At 40.3% G+C, this 24,184-nt stretch overlaps 1 pseudogene; it reads left to right on the top strand.

The window, feature by feature from the left end:
• The first annotated feature begins 18,651 nt into the window (after window positions 1-18,651).
• LOC124795751 lies at window positions 18,652-21,290 on the top strand (annotated as a pseudogene).
• Window positions 21,291-24,184: the final 2,894 nt, after the last annotated feature.

Below are 24,184 nucleotides of genomic sequence, written 5' to 3'. Positions count from 1 at the left end.
TGACGTAAAAATTCAAATTTGTGAGCATTTTCAACCTATTTTTTCGCGGCATGAAAATGCACTACAGAATCACGAAGCAGCCATAAAAGAACTGCAAACCATTGTTCATGAAAATCATGAGACCTTGTGGGCTAAAATTGACTCAGTTGCATCTACCGATTCGGTTACGCAACTTGCAAAAACTCAGGAAAACTTAAAGGACACAGTAGATTCGATTTCAACACAAATGGACACTCTGAAGCTTGGTTCAGAAAAACACACTGAGGAAATGTGTTCATTATCAGAGAAAGTAGTTGAACTTTCGGATCAGCTAATTAATTTATCTACGAAGGTAGATGATAATCTGAATGACGCAAAACCGGTAGTCTTTAATGACACAGAACAGAGCGAACAAATTAGGAAACTGAAACAAAATCTGAATCAAATTGATACGCAACACCAAAGAGAAATCCGGGAAGTACAAGATCAGCTGACACAGGTAATACAAGAATTACGTATTTCAGAAGACACTCGCGCTCCAACACGGGAAGAGGAACTTAGAAATACGCAAATGCCACAAAATAATAACACAGGGCATTTCGGTAATTATGAAAGAAATTGGCAAGGTACACCGAATTTTGAGATGGAACCGCCGACACGACGTAACAATGACCGAGATGCTACTCGCCGACACGATGATTTTGACTATAAGCTGTTCATTACTACACGTAAATTCAAAACGTTTAAGAATTCTGCCAACGACATTCATCCACAAGCGTGGCTCCATCAATTCTCTCATTGTTTCCCTCCCAACTGGTCATTGGAGCACAGGTTAGAATTTATGTGTGGCTACTTAGAGAATGAACCAGGTGTAAGAATGCGATCGGTCATTCACGATTGTCACAGTGAAGGAGATTTTTATCATGCCTTCCTCTCAGCGTATTGGTCTCAAGCTACACAAGACCGTGTAAAACATAACATCATAATGATGAAACACTTCGAACAATCTGAATTTTCCAGTCTTGTGAAATATTTTGAAGACATGTTGCACAAGAATCAATACCTGTCAAACCCATACAGCCCCACAGAACTCATCCGCATTTGCTTAATCAAACTGCCTAAACATTTACGACATATTATTTTAGCAGGACGTTCCAAAGACGACATTGAAGCTTTTCAGGGACTGTTACAAGAATTAGAAATTGACACAGACAGTCGCGGGATGCGAAAACAGGAAAACAATCACTACAGATCACATCCGTCACAATTCCGTGACGACAGAAACGATAACTGGACGCGACAAGGCTATTCTCACCACACAAATCGTGACCAAAATAGACACCACCCGTATGACAACCGTTGGCAGAGTAGTAATAATTACAGGGAAAGATCACCTCTCCGCAGTAATGACTATCACAGAGACAATCAGAGAAACAGACAATATGGGAACCAAAATAATTATTATCAAGGGAGACAGAATAACTTCAGACGCAACGGTCCAGCGCGCAGTTACGATTCAGGGAGAAATTCTCCACCACGTGACCGACAAGAAAGATACTATCCAATCTACCGACATGACGACAGACGATATGATCGTAACGACAGACCTGAATTGCATCAGAACTGGCGAGATTTAAACAGAGCAGGGCCCTCTCGTCACGGTGAATTTGTAGAAGTTAGGTCTCCAAATCCCAATAACGACGCGCGCCAACAAAGAGACAATAGGCAATGACTCACTCAGCTGGCACCCACAATACGTACCTATGAAACTGACGACGCAGCTGCCGTAGCTAGTAATTACGTAAAAATGGAAGACATTAGGGACATCTTACTCCAGGAACACGACGTAAAACATAACAACATTGCATATCCTGTGATTCACATTACTGTAAATGACGTAAAATTTACGGCAGTACTTGACTCTGGCAGTCCCATTTCAGTAATCAGTGAAACAGCCTTTAGCAAATGCAACAAATCGAACGATTGTCCCACACTTCCGTTACGTAAGATTAAATTACAAGGTGCAATCTTTGGAAAAGTGTAGATGTACGCCAACAAACCAACTTCGAATTCTTTTGTCAAAGCCACAGCTTCTCTATGAACTTTCTTATTGTTCCACTATTGTCGACGGAAATTATACTGGGAGTAGACTTTTTGAATGAATACAAAGCAGTCTTAAGCTTTCACGATGCTGAAATAAGTTTAGAGAAAGAAGGTAAGTCAATAGCTTTGAAATTTGAAGACTGGCTCTCAAACCATGATGAGGAAATTAATCGGCTTTACCTTCTGTTAGATAACAGTTCGGAATTTTCTACGGAACTAGACACTAACAATCACTCTGCAAGTACTGACAGGGATGACATCGACGGCATATTTGAAATTAATGAGTTAATTCAGAATAAAATTCAAACAATTGAGAATTGTAATGACACTGATAGGCAGGACCTTTTTGAGATTTTACAAGCACATTCCACAGTTTTTACTCACAAAACAGGAACAATCAAGGGATTTCAATACCAATTTCGTGTTCGTGAGCATACAAAATTTTGTGTTAGACCATACGTAATTCCAGCACATTATAGGGACCGTGTTAGAACAGAAATACAATCTATGCTTGACGCGGGCATTATTGAGCCTGCAGTAAGCTCATACAACAATCCGTTACATGTTGTTGAGAAGAAAAATGGATCGATCAGACTTGTCTTAGATTCGAGACAAATCAATACTATCATTATTCCTGAAACAGACAGGCCGCAGACGATGGAAGAACCTCTTCAAAATTTTAATGGTGTAAAAGTGTTGTCTTCCATTGATCTCAGATCCAGCTTTTATCAGATCTAACTTCATCCAGAATGCAGAAAATACACAGCTTTCCTTTGTTTCGGCGTTTGTTATCAGTTTCGGAAACTTCCTTTTGGTTTGAACATTTCTTCGGCAGCATTCATTCGTGGGTTAAATTCCATATTACCTGAGTTCTTAAAACGTCACATCACCTTATATGTGGACGATATTCTAATAGCAGAAGCTTCATGGGAACTACATAATCGCATCCTCAACAGTTTGTTACGTATTTTTGCAGAATCTGGAATTACAGTTAACTTGGAAAAGTCTGAATTCGGTAGGTCAAAGGTGAGGTTTTTGGGACATATTATTTCTTCTGAAGGCATTCAGCCGGATCCTGAAAAGTTAGAAGCAATCAGAGCCATTCCAGTTCCATCCACAAAAAAACAAGTCCGCAGTTTTCTAGGTCTCGTAAATTTTTACCGTCGTTTTCTGAATATGCAAATTCTTGTTACACCAAAACTTTGTTCTCTCACTGGAAAAAATACTATTTGGAACTGGGACGAACAAGCACAGTTGGAATTCAATTCTTTGAAAGAAGCGTTACTTCACGCGCCAATCTTAGCTCATCCAGATCTGTCACAAGATTTCTGCCTTAGCACGGATTCTTCTAAAGTCGGTCTTGGTGCTCATTTATTTCAAGAAGCCACAGAAAATGACACTACTCTTCAGAAAACCATTGCTTTTGCTAGCTTAGTGCTAACAAAATCTGAAAAAAATTATTCCGTTACTGAATTAGAAGCTTTAGCTATCGTTTGGGCATTTAACAAATTCCGTTTCTTTCTTTCTGGTAAGCACGTAAAAGTATACAGTGATCATCGTGCATTACAATTTCTTATGTCTTCAAAATTAAATCATGACAGGTTAAAACGTTGGGCATTGTTTCTGCAAGAATTCCGCTTGACAATAGTCTACATTCCCGGCAAGGAGAACATTGTTGCGGACGCACTGTCACGCGCACCGGCTGGGCTTGAGAAAAGTACCACAGAAGGCAACCTCGAAAAAAATTTCAGTATTCTTTACATTCAGAAAGTCGCCTTTGAAAACTTCATCACCACATCTTTAAAGGACATTGCTCATGAACAAGATAAAGATCCGATTTGGAAAGACATCAAGAGCAAATGGCATGAAAAGACACACACACAGATTCGGCATTATTACCTGGTTAGAAACAACATACTCTTCAAACGCTGCACTGTTGATGACAAGCTATGGGTACTTTGCATTCCAGACGATTTTGTTAATAAGCTCATTTGGTACATTCATTTCAGCTACGCACATTTTGGTCCACGAAAATGTTACCATATTCTTCGAACGACTTGTTATTTTAACAATATGGAAAAGAGAATTCGAAGAGTCTTGTCTATTTGTAAACTTTGTCAAAAGGCGAAACCATCTACTGTCTCACATCGTGCTCCGTTGTTTCCTATCATTCCTTCTAAATTAAAAGAATTTGCTGCTGTTGATCTCTTGGGACCGCTTGTCAGAACATCTAATGGATTTTCGTACGTTCTAGTCGCTGTTGAACTTACTTCAAAATTTGTTTCTTTCACACCGTTACGTAAAGCCACTGGACGGTCTGTATCCAACGCCTTTGTTAAAAATTTCTTACGTGAAGTTGGACACGTTAGTAAAGTCATTTCAGATAACGGACCGCAATTCAGATCTGCTGTTTGGTCACGCATGCTTCGGAATCATAAAATCAAACCTGTTTTTATTTCATTGTATTCACCACATTGTAACCCGTCTGAACGGATTATGAAAGAAATCAATAAGCTTTGCAGACTTTATTGTCACAGAAAGCATCAGCATTGGGACAGATATTTACACTTATTTCAAAATGTGCTGAATGAAATGCCTCATGATTCCACTGCTTTACCACCTACTCTTGTACTGAAGAATGTGGAACCTCCGAACAGAATCAGAGAGCTTGTACCTTTCCCGAATACACGTAAACTTCGACAAAAAGACATAATTGATTTGGCTCTTAAAAATATAAAATCTGCAGCAGACAAACGGAGAAAACTAAACAGTAAAGCAAATGCAAAGAAATTATGTATTGGTCAGAAAGTTCTCATTAAAGCTCATTCATTGTCACATAAGAAGAAACACGAGTCACAAATTCTTTCTAGTTTACAATGGACCTTACAGAATCCGACGTATACCACATGATAATTGCGTTGAAGTTGAAACTCTGCGTACTAGGAAGAGTAAAGGTTTACACCACATTTCTCATGTAAAACCATTTATTGACAGATAATCTGCCTTTTAACTTTGTCTTTGCCATAAAACGTTTCACTTCACGTTACTAGTATGCTTTAGAAAATGTTACCATGCAACAATGTTTGAAGTTAAATATCCAGCCAAGAACCAAGAGAAATAATTTAAACAGAAATTACGAATGCATTGTTATTGCGAACAGACGACACAGTGTAATTGTGTGTGTACATTCTTGCTTGTTAGTTGCACAATTAGAACATTTACCAGTACTGCTAATGAGATTTTAATGCAACATTTTGGTTTACTTGAAAATACATTCCGGATTTAAAGTACTTTCTGTGAGATACCAGATGAGACAATAGTTAGTTTATGTGACAGCTACACGATTTTATCACGACGCTACTAATGAGTGACAATTTACAATGTTGATTTTGCGGTGTTTCTGTTTTATATCTGCACAGTTTTTCTGTATTATTCTGGAAAGTAAAACATGTTTTAGTAGTAACTTTTATGGTATAGCTACAAGGAGACAGCCTTTTCTGTAGCACAACAATACGTTACAGCACAGTACTTTCTTCATCACGGCAATAAGCGTAATAAGTATGATATCTATACGCAAATCATTTCACTTTGTTTATCATGAGGTCAGTACATTGACTTCTGCAGAACTTAGCTTTGGGGGACGATAACTACGACACTTCCACAGAGATTATCTTACAGCAAGACGCATGTTTAGCGCTACAGGGCACGTATTTGAGTGGTCAATTTTGTACTAGAAACATTTATTTTCAAAGCTATTTGAAATACAATGATACAAAGGTTTTCCGTAATATATTTCATTCCATTCTTGTAATCTGTAACACCTGAGGGTATAATTACAATAAACCTCCGGGGGGTACACGCCTACTTTGTGTACCATGTGTTTGGCAAGCACAAGGAGCCCTAGCTAATATGGTATTTGCTTATACAATTTAACATATCGGTACCATATTTCTCTAACACATAAATTACACAGCTATCTGATCATTTAACAGAGAAACAAACTTTTTTATTACGTCAGTGACACATGTTTACGCAATTACAGACTTGGATAACTTCACACTTACGAAACTGTATTTTGTCTGTACTGTGTGAACTGTTCATATTTTTTTGGTACCATTGTGATACTATGAGAGCTTTGAATGATGTATTTGGTATGGGATTATGATTTTTAAAGTGCGTTTGAGGCAGATGACACTTTTGACATGAGCAGAGAATTTTCTTTAGGTTTTGAAATTATTGCAGAAAGCTACGACGATTTTGAGATTTGACTGAGGTGTTATGATGTTATTTTTACGACGACGATGTGTATTATGCTGTTGAGGTATGTTTATGTCAATAAGATGATGCTACCATATATGAGGAATGTGATTACGTGTTTATATGTATATGAATAATGAAAGAAGTTAAGGACTCTTGACTTGTGAAAAAGGATGTTGGAAACCGAGAATCGTACTTTAAGAGTTATGAAATGTGCGTGTAAATGCGTGAATGTATCACAATGGCGGCGAAAATTTTTTTGGACAATGTTATATTCATAGGATTTTGTTTCTACACATTTGCAACGTAAATTCTTGACCTGTGAAATTTTTATATGAGACTGTCACTGTAGCAGAAACTGCTGTCGTAAATATTTCCGTAAGAAAGTTAAGTGACCACCTGCACGTGCGTCGTCAGCACACAGCTGTGTCAAACACCTGGAGAACAAGCCATTAGGGTGTGCCTTTCATCGCTAATGCGACACCCTCGTTACTTGAAAACATATGATTACCCGCACTTTGTGCTAATTACTGAAATGCTTATGAATTGATGGGAAATATTCGTACATCTGCACACCTGATTATGACAAATGTCTTTCTCCGAGGGTTGAGTGCTACTGACTTACGAAATGCCACATGACTATTGAATGATATTTTTATGCTTTGCTTTTCATAGTTGCTTATTTCATTTGATGTCTGGTTTCCAGCTGTGTTGCAGCATTGCTTTTATAAAATGAAATGCATTTGCTAATGTGAACACTTTCTGTCAACAGATCTCTTAAATGATAATTTTGTAATCCACATTCTTTAAAAAAAAGGAGCACTTGGAAAGGAAAGAACAATAAGAAGGGACTAGTAACAGTAACTGGACACATAATATTCTTTTCAAGTACATGGTAATATTTTTTTTACAATAAGTTGTTGTGGTGCACCACTTTAATTACATAGACATTAAGATGTGAATATACATTTTCCTTTTCTGCATTGTTGTTTTTACTGTAATATTTTTCTGCTTGAGCTATGTCATGTTTAGATATAAGCTGCTGTTTGCCAGGCATAGTGCTACTGAACTTTAACTTGTGTTACTCTGCTCAGCCAGATTTATTTTTCTTGTTGCTGCACATTGGCTCGTTGCATTGCTTGGTAATTTAGATTTACTGTAGCTTGCTTTGCAATTTTCCATTTTGTTGGTCATTGTTGTTTGTGTTACTTATTTTGTGCTGCTGCATTGCCTCGTTCCTTAGTTTAGCATCTGAGCTCAGTAGATTTAAGTTAGCTTAAGAGGGGGTAGCCTCTAAGAGAATGAGTTGCGATGAATTGGAAGAAATGCATTGAGAAGTTATACAAAAAAAAGTACAGAAAACAGGTTTAGGTAGGATTTTCTTGGAAATAAATGTTGAGGTAAGAAATGTGTGAACATATAAATACAGAAAGCATGCTTAGATAGAATTTTTTTGGTGAAAACAAAGGATGAAATAAGAGGAAAGATATATGAAGTTTTGGGTTGGACTGCAGTACCACATGTTACACTGAAAACGAACCCTGTCCTTTCCTATTGGTGTTATCCCACTATGTGTTTGTGTACCCTTGTGTATTTGTTTTCTTCCTGTCTCTGTGTAGTTTCATAGAATTTTTTCTTCTTTTAATATTAAGCTACATTCACTATGATGAGGAATACTGTTATCCTCAAATATAATTGGCATTAATAATATGTTATTTACCTTATAAATATGCTTACACATTATTTATTCTGTTTTGTTTTAATGCTCATGTGTGAAGTTGATGTTTCGAAAGTGATTCTGATCTTTTATTTATGTACTCATGTCATAATTCCACTGATGTATATGTTAGTTCGATTCTTTTGTAAAGCCTGCACTACAAATGTTATCTGTATTGTTATGTTTTTAATGATGTATTTTGTACCTTTGTAATTATATTTTCGTGTTATAATATTGTAATTGACACCAGTTAATCAAATTAAGTAACTTGTAAGTTCCATTTCACTGCACACGTTTCTGTTGGTCATAGTATATGGACAATATGTGAGAAGTAGGGACTGTTAGTGTTTGCAAGTGTGTTGATAATTCAGCAAGGGACTGGATAACAGCATTGCTCGTTCTAAGGACAATTCCAAAAAACTTTGTCAGTGCACAAGTGGTGGTTATGGACTTGCTATATTCTCCGCAAGACTCTTCGATGGTGATTGTGCACCTGCACAGTCGCAACAGATGGCTGCTGGCCGTCTCTACATGGACTACAGTGGGTCTACATCTTTGATGGCCCACTAATACCATTATTTCTACAAGGACTACAGTGGGTCTGCATCTTTGATGACCCACCAATACCATTATCTCTACCAGGACTACAGTGGGTCTGCTCTGTGATGACCTACCCACCAATATTCTTCAAAACTTCGACTGACTCTGCTGTGGGTTTGGTCTGTTGTGGCGCATTATCTGTCAGCATGTCAAGAGTCAGCACTGTCTTTCCGTTGGAAGGACAACGCTGCTTCTTCAAGACTGCATGGAAATCCACTACTTCCGTGTGCATTTTCTTCTACTGCTCAGACTTTGAGGAAAACACTACTATTTTACCTTGATGAACGATCAGGACTGTCTTTATGGACTGTGAGAAAATTTGAGCTTTTGACCAACATTGTATCAATAAGTGTGTGCATTTGATTTCTTTGTTATTGTAATTATGAAAAAATTTAATCAAATCATTATTGGCCACTGCCCAAAATAATTTGTAAAATTTTTTGTGGGGAGCATGGGGGCTATGTAAGTAGGCTGTTTAGGTTTTTTTATTGGTAACGCCACCTCTGTATGAAAATCACTGGCTGTGCTGTGTGCAGTCTGTGGCTGCTTTGCATTGTTGTAATACTCGCCATTGTAGTGTTAGGCAGATGGCTGTGAACAGCGCGTAGCGTTGCGCAGTTGGAGGTGAGCCGCCAGCAGTGGTGGATGTGGGGAGAGAGATGGCGGAGTTTTGAAATTTGTCATGAACTGCTATATTTATATATGATGATATCAAGGTAAATACATTGTTTGTTCTCTATTAATATCTTTCATTTGCTAACTATCCCTATCAGTAGTTAGTGCTTTCCATAGTTTGAATCTTTTATTTAGCTGGCAGTAGTGGCGCTCGCTGTATTGCAGTAGCTTGAGCAGTGAAGATTTTTGTGAGGTAAGTGATTTGTGAAAGGTATAGTTTAATGTTAGTCAGGGCCATTCTTTTGTAGGGAATTTTGAAAGTCAGATTGCGTTGCGCTAACAAAATATTGTGTGTCAGGTTAAGTACAGTCGTGTATAATTGTTATAAGGGGACGTTTCACATTTTACACAGCAGTTGCCTTTTACTGCGTAACTTATAGCTCCTTGTTTCGTATTTGTATGCGTAGCACATACAGTTCTAGATCCACTGATGCAGCGGAGCATTCGCCAAATGACTCACTCAACCACGGAACACACGTGGTATCAATGAAGGTGTGAATGTCTTACACCAATTAAAGATGGGCCAAATCCCCCGAAACGCGTCTTGCATAAATAAAGTTTTACAAAATGTGGCTGGATGGCGTATTTCTTCAAACAATGATCTATTAGAGCTCTTCGAAGAGAATATTCTATAAAAAAAGTGTGGAGTGGGAGGTCAGAGTACACTAAACGTTACGGCTGTTTTTAACAAATAATTCTACTGGCGGGGCTAGAAACAAAATGGGGACAAATGAATGCAAGAAACGTCCAGTTTACGAAAGCTGTAGACTAAGACAAGAGAAAGATATTGCATCTACATATACATGATAACTCTGCAATTAACAATTAACTGCGTGGCAGAGGATTCATGGAATCACCTTTAAGTTACTTCTCTACCGTTCCACTATCGAACAACGCGCGGGAAAAACGAACATTTCAGTCTTTCCGTGTGAGCTCTGATTTCTCTTGTTTTATTACGATGATCATTTCCATTTATGTGCGTGGACGCCAACAAAATATTTTCACATTCTGAGGAGGAAGTTGATGGTCGAAATTTCGTAGCGAAAACACCTTGATTATTACGACTGCCACCCCAATTTGTGTATCATATCCGTGGCACTCACTCACCCTTATTTCACGATATTTCTTTGGACGGTCTCGATGTCCTCCGTTAATCCTGTCTGAAGCGGATACCACACCACACAGCAGTACTCCAGAAGAGGGCAGACAAGCATAGTGTAAGCCGTCTCTTTAGTAGAACTGTTACATTTTCTAAGTGTTCTGCCAATAAAACACAGTCTTTGCTTTCCCCACAGCGTTATCTATCCAATTTTATATGTATTCCTAAGTGTTTGGTTGAGTTTACAGCCTTTAGATTTGTGTGATTTATCGTGCCACTGAAATTTAGCGGATGCCTTTCAGTACTCATGTGGATATGCTCGTACTTTTCATGATTTACAGTCAATTGCCACTTTTTACACCATACAGATATCTTATCTAAGTCATTCTTCATATGAAGACTTTACAAGGTAGTAAATGACAGCATCATCTGCAAACAATCTAAGAGGGCTGCTCAGATTGCGTCCTAAGTCGTTTATGTAGATCAGGAACAACAAAGGGCTTACAGCACTTTATAACTTTTCTACAATTATTATGAACTGTGACCTTTCTGACAGGAAATGACAAGTCCAGACTGTCAGAAGCCTTCAGGAAATCTAAAAATATGGAATCAGTTTGAGGTTGTGTTTCACAAGGACGATATTTTCTGAATCCGTGTTGGCTATTTGTCAGTAAATCGTTTTCTTCGAAGTGATTTGTGATGTTTGATCCCAGTATATGTTAAAAAATCTTACTGTAATAAATTGACGCGTCTGTAACTCAGCATATTACTTCTACGTCCTTTCGTGGATATTCGCGTGACTTGTGCAACTTTCCAGTCTTGGGGTACGGCTCTTTCTACAAGCGAGCGGTTGTATGTGATTGCTAAGTATGGAACTATTTCATCAGAATATTCTCAAAGGGCCCTGACTGGTATACAATCTGGACAGGAAGCCTTGCCTAAGCTACTTCCCTGCACCGAGGATGTCAACTCATGTTGGCAGTTGTTCTTGATTCGAATTCTGGAATATGTACTTCGCCTTGTTTTGTGAAGGAATTTCGGAAAACTGTGTTTAGTAACTCTGATTTAGTGACATTGTCATCAACATTCTTATCCCGCAGTGAAGGTACAGACTGCGTCTTGCCACTGGTGTACTTCACATACGACCGGAATCTCTTTGTGTTTTCTGGCAGATTTCGAGACAGTGCTTCGTTGTGGAAACTGTTAAAGGTATTTCGCACTGAAGTTCACGCTAAATTTCGAGCTTCTGTACAACTTCGCCAATCTTGGGGATTTTGTGTTCTTTTAAGTTCGGCATGGTATTTGTTCGTTACTACTGCAACATTATTCTCAACTGTTTTGTGTACCATGAGGGATCAGTACCATCTCTTATTAACTTATTTGGTACGTATACTTTTTTGTGGGTTAGTTGCCGTATTGAAGACAAAGATAAATGAAATGGGCTATAAAGACTGCGTAAAAGTTCAGCACCAGGAGTTTTAATTCAAACATGGCGCAGTTTGAATAACGAAAACATTCGTTTCGTTTGCACGGGAACGGTCAACGTACTCCAGAGGCAGACGCTACAGGAGAAACGTCGTGCATCACCCACAGGTCTACCGATAAAATTTCGATAGTACACATTCCAGGAAGAGTCGGGTAGCATATTTTCTCCTCCTGTACACATATCACGAGATGACCACTATGGAAAAGATTAGAGAAATTGGAATTCATAGGGGAGTTTGCAGAGAGTTGTTATTTGTCTGCACCATTTGAGTTGGAACAGGAATCGATCGTAAATGATCGTGGAACGAAAAGCACCCTCCGCCACGCTTCGTAATATGGTTTGCCGCGTAGAAATGTAGTCCAGGGGCATCGCCAGAAGAGCAGTGGGCTCACAATCATGGGTGGACTTGGGCAGGCCAGATTCACAGGCAATGCCGATGCACAGAGGGTACGTCTGGAATCAAGTCTGAACACCAATCGCACACCGTGCAGCTCATTATGAGCAGAGGGTAAGTGCTGAGTGTGGGGATATACTAAACAGTTAACATATTTAGCAATCTTTCATCTACTGATGTCGTACAGGCTAATGCTATGGGAAAACTTACACTTTGACAAAAGCGTTTGTCGTGTCTAGTCAAAATTCGAAGCTGCTTCATTAAACTGAAGTGTGATGTTTTGTGTATCGAATAAGTTGTTGGTAACTACTGAAAATTTGTATGAACAATTCTGTGGTTTTCCGAGGCCTGAGAGTCAGAGACAGAAAATCGACCAGATTATTCAGGAGCACAACTATTTTGGGATCATTTTAATTGTATAATTATCTTTAGTTTTGAGTTACCAACTTTTGTCAACATGGTGGTGGCCACCGTATAGGTTTCCATTATATGAAAAAGGACGCCAAAAGTTCGTAAGGTGCCTCTGCTGGGAGGCACGGTTGGGAGCAGCCAGGTAACGAAAACCTATCACATACGTAGAACTCCCTCAGAACTCGCTCATGAAAGTGTCCCAGTTTTTTTCCGCGGGAAAGGGTGGGAATGGGGCATCGGTTTAGTGTGGCAGTAGAAACTAATGTAAACTACAAAAGTAAGGTGTTTCGATGGCAAGGGGAGAGTCTTTAAATGGGATGGAGCAGTTTACAGTTAACTTCCTGTTGGGTAGTAAGTGTCCATCACAGTAGACCTCGTGGTAGGCTCCTTGTTGGCGAAAGTGTCGTACTGAGAGCTCAAGCAACTTAGAGAACTATAGAGAGCCTCTGGTGTAGTTCGTCACGATTACCGTTAAGTGAAGTGTAAACTACCTCCGTTATTTTCGCGATCGAGAGACGAGCTGGGGTCCCGCAGTCTCAAACCCACGAGGAGACGCTGCCGCGTTCACTAGAGACCGTCTGATACACCGCTATGTCCCGCTGTCGCTTCTCCGTTGTCGCGGTTTTTCTCTATCCTTTACATGATACCATGATGTCTGGTGCTAACAGGCGCAAAGACGGAGAGGTTATCAGCGATTTGATAACTTCACAGTAACCAATTTAGATTCCTATCTACACAGGAACATTTTAATCAGATTCCTAGGCACTGGATATCTGTTAACATACACATACAAACCAACATGAAGAGTAGCTTTTGGACACCAAACACTTGCGGTTTCCACGTATTCAATAGAACTGCAATATTCAGCCTCTGGTCTGCGTCTTCTAACCAAAGTGCGTGCCTACAGAGCATCGCCTCAGTTGTGCGAGTGGATTCGTGATTTCCTGCCAGAAAGATCGCAGTTCGTAGTAATAGACGGAAAATCATCGAGTAAAACAGAAGTAACAACCAGAGTTCCCCAAGGAAGTGTTATAAGCCCTCTATTCTTCCTCATCTATATTAACGACATAGGAGACAATCTGAGTAGCCGTCTTAGATTGTTTGGAGATGACGCTGTCATTTACTGTCTTGTAAAGTCATCAGATGATCAAAACGAATTGCAAAATGATTTAGATAAGATGGTGAGAAAAGTGGCAATTGACCCTGAATAAAGAAAAGTGTGAAGTTATTCACATCAGTACTAAAAGAAATCAGCTAAATTTCGATTACGCGATAAGTCACATAAATCTGAAGGCTGTAAATTCAGCTAAATACTTAGGGATTACAATTACAAATAACCTAAATTGGAACGATCACATAGATAATATTGTGGGTGGAGCAAACCAAAGTCTGCGATTCATTGGCAGAACACTTAGAAGGTGCAACAGGTCTACTAAAGAGACTGCTTACACCACGCTTGTCCGCCCTATTCTGGAGTACTGCTGTGCGGTGTGGGATCCGCATCAGGTAGGACTGACGGATGACATCGAAAAAGTACAAAGAAGGGCAGCTCGTTTTGTATTATCGCGAAATAGGAGAGATAGTGTCTCAGACATGATACGTGAATTGGAGTGGCAATCATTAAAACAAAGACGTATTTCGTTGCGGCGGGATCTTCTCATGAAATTTCAATCACCACTTTTCTCCTCCGATTGCGAAAACACTCTGTTGGCACCAACCTGTATAGGGAGAAATGATCATCAGGATAAAATAAGAGAAATCAGGGCTCGCACAGAAAAATTTAAGTGCTCGTTTTTCCCGCGTGCCGTTCGAGAGTGGAACGGTAGACAGCTTGAAGGTGGTTCATTGAACCCTCTGCCAGGCACTTTATTGTGAATAGCAGAGTAATCATGTAGATGTAGATGTAGGTAGCCAATGTTCGCAGATGCGTAGGAACTTGAGAAACCAAGCTACACATATCGTCCCACGCTAAAAAGATTGCGTAACAGGAATGGCGGATTGTCAGAAGAATGTACATATTCCGGATGTCCTGTAGATACAGTTCCGCTGACCTACGGGTGACAGGTACATCACAATGCGCGAGTGAAATTGCGCGACAACTGGAAACGTACTCCAAAGTTAAATTACGCGGGACAGCAGGATAGTTGTAGGCAAAATGTCTAAATTCCACAATGTTTTATCGTGAAATTATGGCCGTGTTTGGACTAAATGAAATTTCGCATCCAGTTGTAGTGAAACTAAATGCAATTTCACACCCAGTTGTAGCGAACTGGGAACAACAGTTTGACCAAGGCCGAACATTGGTGGTTGTTGCCGAACTGGAAGGAACGTAATCAACATCGACAGCACACGCCAGTGTCCAGGCAATCTTTTCGGCAAGCGGAAAGAACACCTTGGGGAGGAGGAAAAAAAAGAGATCTTCCTACGATAAAGACATTCAGCGCTTCTCGAATGGCTCTGTGACCAAGGGGTACACTTCTATCGTCGAAGAAGTGAACGATTAGTGGAATGTTCCGACCGTTCTCTACAGAGACTTGGCGACTGTTGAAAAATAGTTTCATGCGGTTACGACTGTGCAGAAAACATCAGATAGTAAATTATATGACGTGTTTGGGGAAGACTGTGAGATACAGAGAAAAAGCAAATAACACATTGAAGTGAGTTCATATTAAGGTACCAGTGATCACAATATCTGCCCTTATGCCCCTAACATCCTATATATGAAATTAGTGCCGGCCGCGGTGGTCTAGCGGTTCTAGGCGCTCAGTCCGGAACCGCGCGACTGCTACGGTCGCAGGTTCGAATCCTGCCTCGGGCATGGATGTGTGTGATGTCCTTAGGTTAGTTAGGTTTAAGTAGTTCTAAGTTCTAGCGGACTGATGACCACAGATGTTAAGTCCCACAGTGCTCAGAGCCAAATTAGTCAACGGCCTTGCCCCACTGGGTATACCAGTTAACGTCAGATCACTAAACATAAGCAGCACTGGGCGTGGCCAGTACTTGGGTGGGTGACCAACCGTGCCCGCCATACGCTGTTGGCATCTTCGCCTGCGCCTTTCTGGCAAGGGGGAAGAGGAAGTGGCGGCGTTATTTACTGATTATCTGTCTTTTCGCCAAAGTGCTGGATTAAATTCCGACCCTCTCCACAACGCCGCATGAATTGAGGGCATGTGACACTGTTAAAGGTGATCCATTTGTCGAATGGAGACGTTAAGCTCAGCTCCTCTGTTGGTGTTTTTCGAGAGGCACTGGGTTTTATCGTTTTTATCCTCTCCCTTCCCTTCATCCATTACGACACAAACAACACTACACTGTACAACCACTCATCACAGTTATCCACACATCACAGCTACGCAATTGATACTGCACAGCAGATCGAAGAAAGGCAGTGGTAAACTACATCCAGTAGCGACTTGCCATTATCTACGGTGCAGGATTCCTGCATCTGTTCCTCCAAGTTCTTTCTCTGAGTACGGGACAACTATGACTACTTCAGTATGTGAAACAGACATAAGTGTGAAACATATGTGACATTTGCGTATGCAGGTGAAGCCGCCTGCAAGAATACAGTTAGATATTAGAAACATGCAGTGTACTCCACAGACACTTGAGCTCCACAAGGCTTTTCCAATGTAGCCTCAACAGAATAATGTGAAATAGAGTTCAAGATGCTATAAGACACACTTATGTACAGTACATGCAGTAACTCTGTTGCATGGAAACAGTGCCTCGCAGGAAATAATTATTTACTTCGACGAATTTGTATGAATGTGGTTAAGAACTGTTCAATAAGTAATTCCCAATTTTCGTTCTTGATAAATTGGATAACTGCCAATAAATGTATGAATACATAATAAACCATGTATGTATTTAGTGACATGTCTCATGATTGAGTGGATATGGCTCCACTGGCCCTATTAAACATGAGAAAATAAATAGACCCTCTTTTATGGTATATATGTACTCTGGAATGAATGGAGCAAATTTAATCAAACATCTACATTTATGAATTGGTACTAGGAGATAATTACTGTGAGGGCAAGTCACCCCTATAGCTTATTTTAACAGATGCCGGTGGGAGGGTGGTGACATTTAAGCATAAACCTCGAATGCCTGGACAATGCCAACCAACTTTGTATGTAAATGACTTACTACCTAGAAAAACATACTGTTGAGGTGAGAAACAGCGAGCAGTATTAGGAATGGGTGGGGGATGGTGGGAGCAAGGGCTTGGAGACTGTGGCATCTAAAAATAATCGAAAACGAACGACATTACTGTCAGTTGCATGGAGTTCCGAAGATCCTAGATTGGTGACAGTCGTGTGCAATTAACCTGAAACGAATTGTTTGATTCGACAGAAAAGATTCATTCCGTTTCGTAAAGAATACAAGATTAAGGAAAACACTTATTCAGGCAAGAACAGGTAATAAGCTATTTAAATATTGTATCATTTGCAGTAATTCTTAATAGACCGTTCACAATTGGATCACCTAGTGGAGTATCCAATAATCCTTATGCAGTACGAATCACGAGAGAAAGGGAAACTCGATAATACACTTTTACGGAGTAAAATGGGTCGTGAAAACAGAACGAACGTGAGGCAGGGAAAACATTGCCTCCGTGCGTTTAATGGCGTATCCCGTACCATTCGCAGCCGCCTCCCAATATTGGGCGTTATTGAAAGCGGAGGATCGGTGAAAATGGCTACGACGCCGCCACCGGGCGCCGAAAATAACTGGAAACGGGATTCGGCGAGTTGGAACGAAGGTTTCAGGCACAGCCACGCACAGCCGAGCACTTACAGTACGAAAACAGGAGCCAAGCGGGTAAAACTACGGACCGTGCAAAATACGACCACAAACGTGACGCCGGGTGGCACTGGGTTTTGCTTTCGCCATGTCGGATATTAACGCAAAGGTTGGACGGTTTCACACCGGCCTTGGGAAATCCCAGAATCAGCTTCACAATAACGAGCGAGAGTTAACAGGAATCAAATGGAACCAGAGAATCAAGTTTAAATCGGCCAGTTAATCGCATGTTATAGCTTAAAACTACGACGTAAATACACTGACGGAAAAAATCACAGCACAAAGAAGGAATTGTGTGACATTAACGAAAGTTGATAGGCGTGTTTTTACATCTGAAAAATTATGTCTATTCAAATTTCGCGCCAATCGTGAGTGGCGCCAGTAGCGCCACTTTGGGATGCAAATCAGATTTGGTTTAAATAAACGTTCAAACGTAGGTGGACATTAGTTACCCTTGAGTTTGGACATTATGAGTTAACGTTAATGAAGAATGACGACGCCATTATCAACACATCACTGAGTTTTAAGAGGTTGTGTAATAGGGCTATGAGAAGCTGGATGTTGGCAGTGGTAAGTTCCTATGGGACCAAACTGCTAAGGTCATTGGTCGCTGAATGTTCCTTCTGCGATACTGCAGAAAGACTTGGCAGGAATGTAGCCACTTTACATGACTGCTGGCAGTGGTGTTCATGGGAAGGTACGGTAGCGAGAAGATCGGGTGCAGGCGGCCACGTGGCTTTACCGAGAGGCAAGACTGTCGTGTTCGGCATATGACTGAGACGCATCGAGCTGCGTCTGCAGCAGGTAATCCGAGCAGCAGTTGGCATCAAGGTGGGTCTACACTACTCGTGTGGCTCGTGTACTTGTGAGACTTGCGAGCCATACGAGTAATGTGGACGGAGGTAGGTTCCGAGGGCTCGCCGCGAAACAGGCTTGCGAGCCGCCCGAGCTTATGGCTTGTCTGGCTCCGGCTGTTGTCGGTACATCAAAGGGATGTGCGGCGAGCTGTGCGCGTGGTGTGGACGGCAACAAAGCACTTACCAGTTGGCTCGCAGCACTCGTACAGTTTGGTCTTGGTATTATTCTTTTTCTGTGTTGTGGACACTGGTTTTTCTTTTGAAATGGAGTGGACGGACGATTTTGTCATTAAATTCAGAAATACTTATGAACAATACCCTGTGCTGTGGGAAACAACAAACTCCCAATATAAAATAAAATTAAAAAAATTGAAGTTGGGATTCCATCGCGACAGAACTCGGCGTGGATGTGGCCGAATTAAAAAAAAAAAAAAAAAAAAAAACAGCTTATTAGCCACTTACAGGAAATTCCGGCAGAAGAAAACTGAGCCGGGGAAGTCTGGCGCTAAGGTTGAGGAAGTGAACGCTCCAGCCTGGTTCACTTTCAAAGCATTTGAATTTCTGCACTGCAAACATCAGCTGCGGAAGACAATCAACACAGATGTAAGTAAAATATATTTATTTTTGGAAATGTATAAACCAACTATTAACAAACTTAATGGGGTTCGGTCCCTTTTTGGTTCTGTCTCCTCAGCTACCTAACTTTTTATCTTTCACAGCTTACATTTCGGTCCCTGCTCATTTGTTAATTTTAAATTTTTTGGTGTTATTCCCTTATATACCATTAATCGTATCATTTCTTAAGATATTTTTCATATTTATTTTAGCTTACTACCATTTCTATTAGGAACATACCTAGTAATTGCTTAGAATTTTCAAATTTAAAAATTAAAAAAAAGTTATAATTGTGATAAAATTATAATGTTTATGGCAAAATGAGTTCTGAACGTCACAGAGGGGAAAGGAGGAAATGGAGTAACAGAATTGGAATACATACTGGGGCAACGCTGGGCACTCAGCCAGTAATAAATAAATAATAATGAATAACATTTATTTTTATAATACAGTATATTGAAGCACATGTACATCTATATGTATTTTATTTGTATATTATGTTATTTGAGGAAACAAAAATAATAAAATAGGAATTAATAAAGGTAAAACTCCACATATATAGGTAGTGGAAATGTGTGCAGTCAGGCAGTCACTAGTACACACGTAGTTGGTAGCTGAAAATTCTTTAATAAGTTATTGATAATCATCTTGTCATGGAAATGAAATAAACAGTGAATTCAGCTCTAATGTCTTGGGCAGTTTGCTTCGAACATCGTGGAATGTTCGCTAATCGTGTAAACCTTGTAGCAGGAGTGATCTCATTTCTCCAAGTTCCTGGCTTTAAATGCCCGTTCTCCTCATGATCCACTGCTCCTACAGGGGCATAAATTTGTCTGGAAGCAGAACTTTTTCGCATGAAATTATGGAGGTATATACAAGTCATAATAACACTTTGGGCTTTCTCAGGCTGTAGTAATATAGGTTTTCTTAGTATCCGGAATACGGAAGAAAGTACTCCGAACGCATTTTCCACAATCCGCCATGCTCTTGAAAGTCTGTAGTTAAAAATTCTTTTCATTGACCTCCGTGGTTGTTGTCCACTATACAGCTTCATGGTATGATCGTTGAGGGGAAATGCGTCGTCTGCGACAATAACATAGGGTACTTTTTTCTGTCTACCTGGGAGGGTACGATCGTCTGGAAAAACAATGGTACCATTACTCATATTCTTTAAAAAAAAGATGTTTCCAAAAACACCACCGTCTGAAATTCGACCTTGGTAGCCGACATCACCATACAATAAACAATAGTTAGCATCCACTACACCAAAAAGAACAATACTGAAAAACGTCTTATAAATGAAAAAATCGCTTCCAGAATTAACTGGGCTTTGGATTGCGCAATGTTTGCCATCCATTGCACCGAGGCAATGAGGAAAGTTCCATTTTCTCTCATATTCCTTTGCTACAAGTAACCATTCTTGTTGTGTCTGTGGCATCTGTAAAAAAGTAAATAGAAACTAATAACTCCTACTAATATAAATAATTATTAAATGCATAGACAATAATGGACGTTCCAATAATTATGAACATTAATAATAATTTAAATAAGTAATTTTGCTTAATAATAGGTAGTAATCATTATAACAAATATTCTGAATTACACTTATCAACTTGACATTGTTCCCAATTTTTTACGATTATTATCGTGTATCTCCCTATTCCTACATCCATTCTTTTATTTTTTATTTCACTTGCTTTGCTATTGTTTATATCAATCTTTTGTCGTCTCTTTGTTTTAGGAGGAATTCAGGAGGATTTGGAAGAACATAGGGTTGCGGGCATGGATACAAACGAAGAAATTAGTAGTCAAGATGTCGATTATCAAACAATGCGAGACAACAAACTACCACCCAACCAAACAAACGCACGAAGGTATTTGCTTCACCTAAAAAAAAAAAAAAAATCAGAGAAAAAGGACCGAAGATCCTCGTATAGGTGAGGCATACAATGCACTACAAAATGCTTTATCTAAAACTAGAGACGAGTTTGACGCCTATGGAGAGAACATAGCGAACGTTCTACGGTTCATGGACAACAGAACACCTGCTTTTGTTAAGAAAAGAATTTTCCGACACGATTTTCAGAGCAGAAAGCGGCTGTTTCGAACACTCTAGACCAAGTTCAACCAACAGCGACTACAGTTGCTCGTCGCATTTGCCGATTTCTTCAACTCAACAAGTTCTTGCCCATAAGCAGATGCAAAGCAACTTTCAACAGACATCTACTTCTACTTCTGACAACGCCGAACAAGGGTCCCCACATTTTCTGGATCTGCTTGATTTATAATAATTAAAAGTAATAATCTTTGCATTTAGTTGTTTCTCATTCTTTAAATCTAAATGTTTTTATTTCTTTTGCTTATTACCTGATGAATAAAAGTGCATTAATAACAAAATTTGTATAATTTATTAACTTACCTTTACAAACTCCTTCACGCTGCCAGTAAGAGCTGCAAATACTTCAGGAACAATGTTTGATGTCACTTGCTTGGAGACTTTAAATAAAAAAACTGAGACTAGTGTAGAAATCGCCAGTTGCTAGGTATCTGAGCGTAAGTGCCAACTGCTCAGCAACTGGTATAGCTTTCCGAAATTTGCTGTCAGCCTTTGATATTTTTGGTCCTACCAAATTTATCAGATATTCAAAATCTGATGCGGACATACGGCAAAATGTCTTGAAATGTATGTTTTCAACATCCAAGTCATCCATCAAATCATTCCCACTATATCTTTTCCTGCTTCCGAAAACTGCGGCCATCCACCACCTGCGTTTTCAAAATGGTTCAAATGGCTCTGAGCCTTATGGGACTCAACTTCAGAGGTCATCAGTCCCCTAGAACTTAGAACTACTTAAACCTAACTAACCTAAGGACATCACACACATCCATACCCGAGGCAGGATTCGACCCTGCGACCGTAGCGGTCTCGCGGTTCCAGACTGTAGCGCCTAGAACCGCACGGCCATTCCGGCCGGCACAGTTGCGTTTTCTTGGGACTTTGTAGCGTCTTCTTCTATCCTCGTCCTTAGCTGAAAGGCACATCACAAGGAAGCTGGCACTTGCTATAATCACACGTCGATTTTTAAATTAGAAAACTGGCACTGGTCACGGCTGCGAGTACGGTGCGGATCTTCACGAGGCAAAGCCTGGCAAGCAACTGGAGTAGTGTGGACGAAGATAGAAGCAGCGCGAGCGCAAGTCAGACAAGTTTGACCAGTCTCCCGACAGACGAGTAGACGAGCACAAGTCTGGCGAGCAGGAGTAGTGTGGACGTACCTTGTCACAGTGTTACAGATCGGTTACTTCAAGAATAGCTCCTAGCCAGACGCCCTGTAATATGCATTCCACTGACCCCAAACCACCACAGTTTGCGACTGCAGTGGTGTCAAGCGAGAGATCATTGGATGGTGGAGTGGAGGTCTGTTTTCTGATGAAAGCCGATTCTGCGTCGTTGCCGTTGACGGCCGTGTGTTGTTTAGGAGGAGGCCAATTGATGGCCTGCAGCCAACATCGTTTATCTCTCTGTGAATTGTCATATATGCTTCAGAATAAGCTCTGTCGCGTGGCAAGAGATAGCCGTTGCTGGCTGCTCTCCTGTGGTTCAAAATGGTTCAAATGGCTCTGAGCACTATGGGACTCAACTGCTGAGGTCATTAGTCCCCTAGAACTTAGAACTAGTTAAACCTAACTAACCTAAGGACATCACAAACATCCATGCCCGAGGCAGGATTCGAATCTGCGACCGTAGCGGTCTTGCGGTTCCAGACTGCAGCGCCTTTAACCGCACGGCCACTTCGGCCGGCTGCTCTCCTGTGAAAGCACTTTATAACTGTAAACGAGTGTTCTTGGTAGTGTGTGATTTACTTCTTGTGGGAAATGGAAATCAAGGCTAAAGGTAAATACAAATCAAATTAGCAAGGGGCCAGGACCGATGGAAGGTACAGAATTCATTTCCTCATCAAAAGCAATGTCACCATTGATTAACTAACAGCATATTTAAAAAAATGATGAAAAGTTTAATCATGTGAAATACTACTATGCCACATCCAAAGAAAGTCAGGACTTTAATGTAGACCTTGAACGGTGATGGAGGCGTGTTTTCTACAGCAATAGGCAAAACTGGCCTTTATTCATTCATTTACTCACTCACACATGATATTTTGTAAACCCCATCAGGAAGAAGCGTTTTCAGGTAGAAGCAGTCACTGCAGCATATTTATTTGAAGTTGTTGTTGTTGTTGTGGTCTTCAGTCCTGTGACTGGTTTGATGCAGCTCTCCATGCTACTCTATCCTGTGCAAGCTTCTTCATCTCCCAGTACCTACTGCAACCTACATCCTTCTGAATCTGCTTAGTGTATTCATCTCTTGGTCTCCCTCTACGATTTTTACCCTCCACGCTGCCCTCCAATGCTAAATTTCTGATCCCTTGATGCCTCAAAACATGTCCTACCAACCGATCCCTTCTTCTAGTCAAGTTGTGCCACAAACTTCTCTTCTCCACAATCCTATTCAATACCTCCTCATTAGTTACGTGATCTACCCACCTTATCTTCAGCATTCTTCTGTAGCACCACATTTCGAAAGCTTCTATTCTCTTCTTGTCCAAACTGGTTATCGTCCGTGTTTCACTTCCATACAAGGCTACACTCCATACAAATACTTTCAGAAACGACTTCCTGACACTTAAATCTATACTCGATGTTAACAAATTTCTCTTCTTCAGAAACGATTTCCTTGCCATTGCCAGTCTACATTTTATATCCTCTCTACTTCGACCATCATCAGTTATTTTACTCCCTAAATAGCAAAACTCCTTTACTACTTTAAGTGTCTCATTTCCTAATCTAATCCCCTCAGCATCACCCGATTTAATTTGACTACATCCCATTATCCTCGTTTTGCTTTTGTTGATGTTCATCTTATACCCTCCTTTCAAGACACTGTCCATTCCGTTCAACTGCTCTTCCAAGTCCTTTGCTGTCTCTGACAGAATTACAATGTCATCGGCAAACCTCAAAGTTTTTACTTCTTCTCCACGAATTTTAATACCTACTCCGAATTTTTCTTTTGTTTCCTTTACTGCTTGCTCAATATACAGATTGAATTACATCGGGGAGAGGCTACAACCCTGTCTCACTCCTTTCCCAACCACTGCTTCCCTTTCATGCCCCTCGACTCTTA

Source organism: Schistocerca piceifrons, chromosome 4, assembly GCF_021461385.2.
Source record: "Schistocerca piceifrons isolate TAMUIC-IGC-003096 chromosome 4, iqSchPice1.1, whole genome shotgun sequence".
Lineage (NCBI taxonomy): Eukaryota > Metazoa > Arthropoda > Insecta > Orthoptera > Acrididae > Schistocerca > Schistocerca piceifrons.
This window is presented reverse-complemented; position numbering and strand designations above follow the sequence as displayed.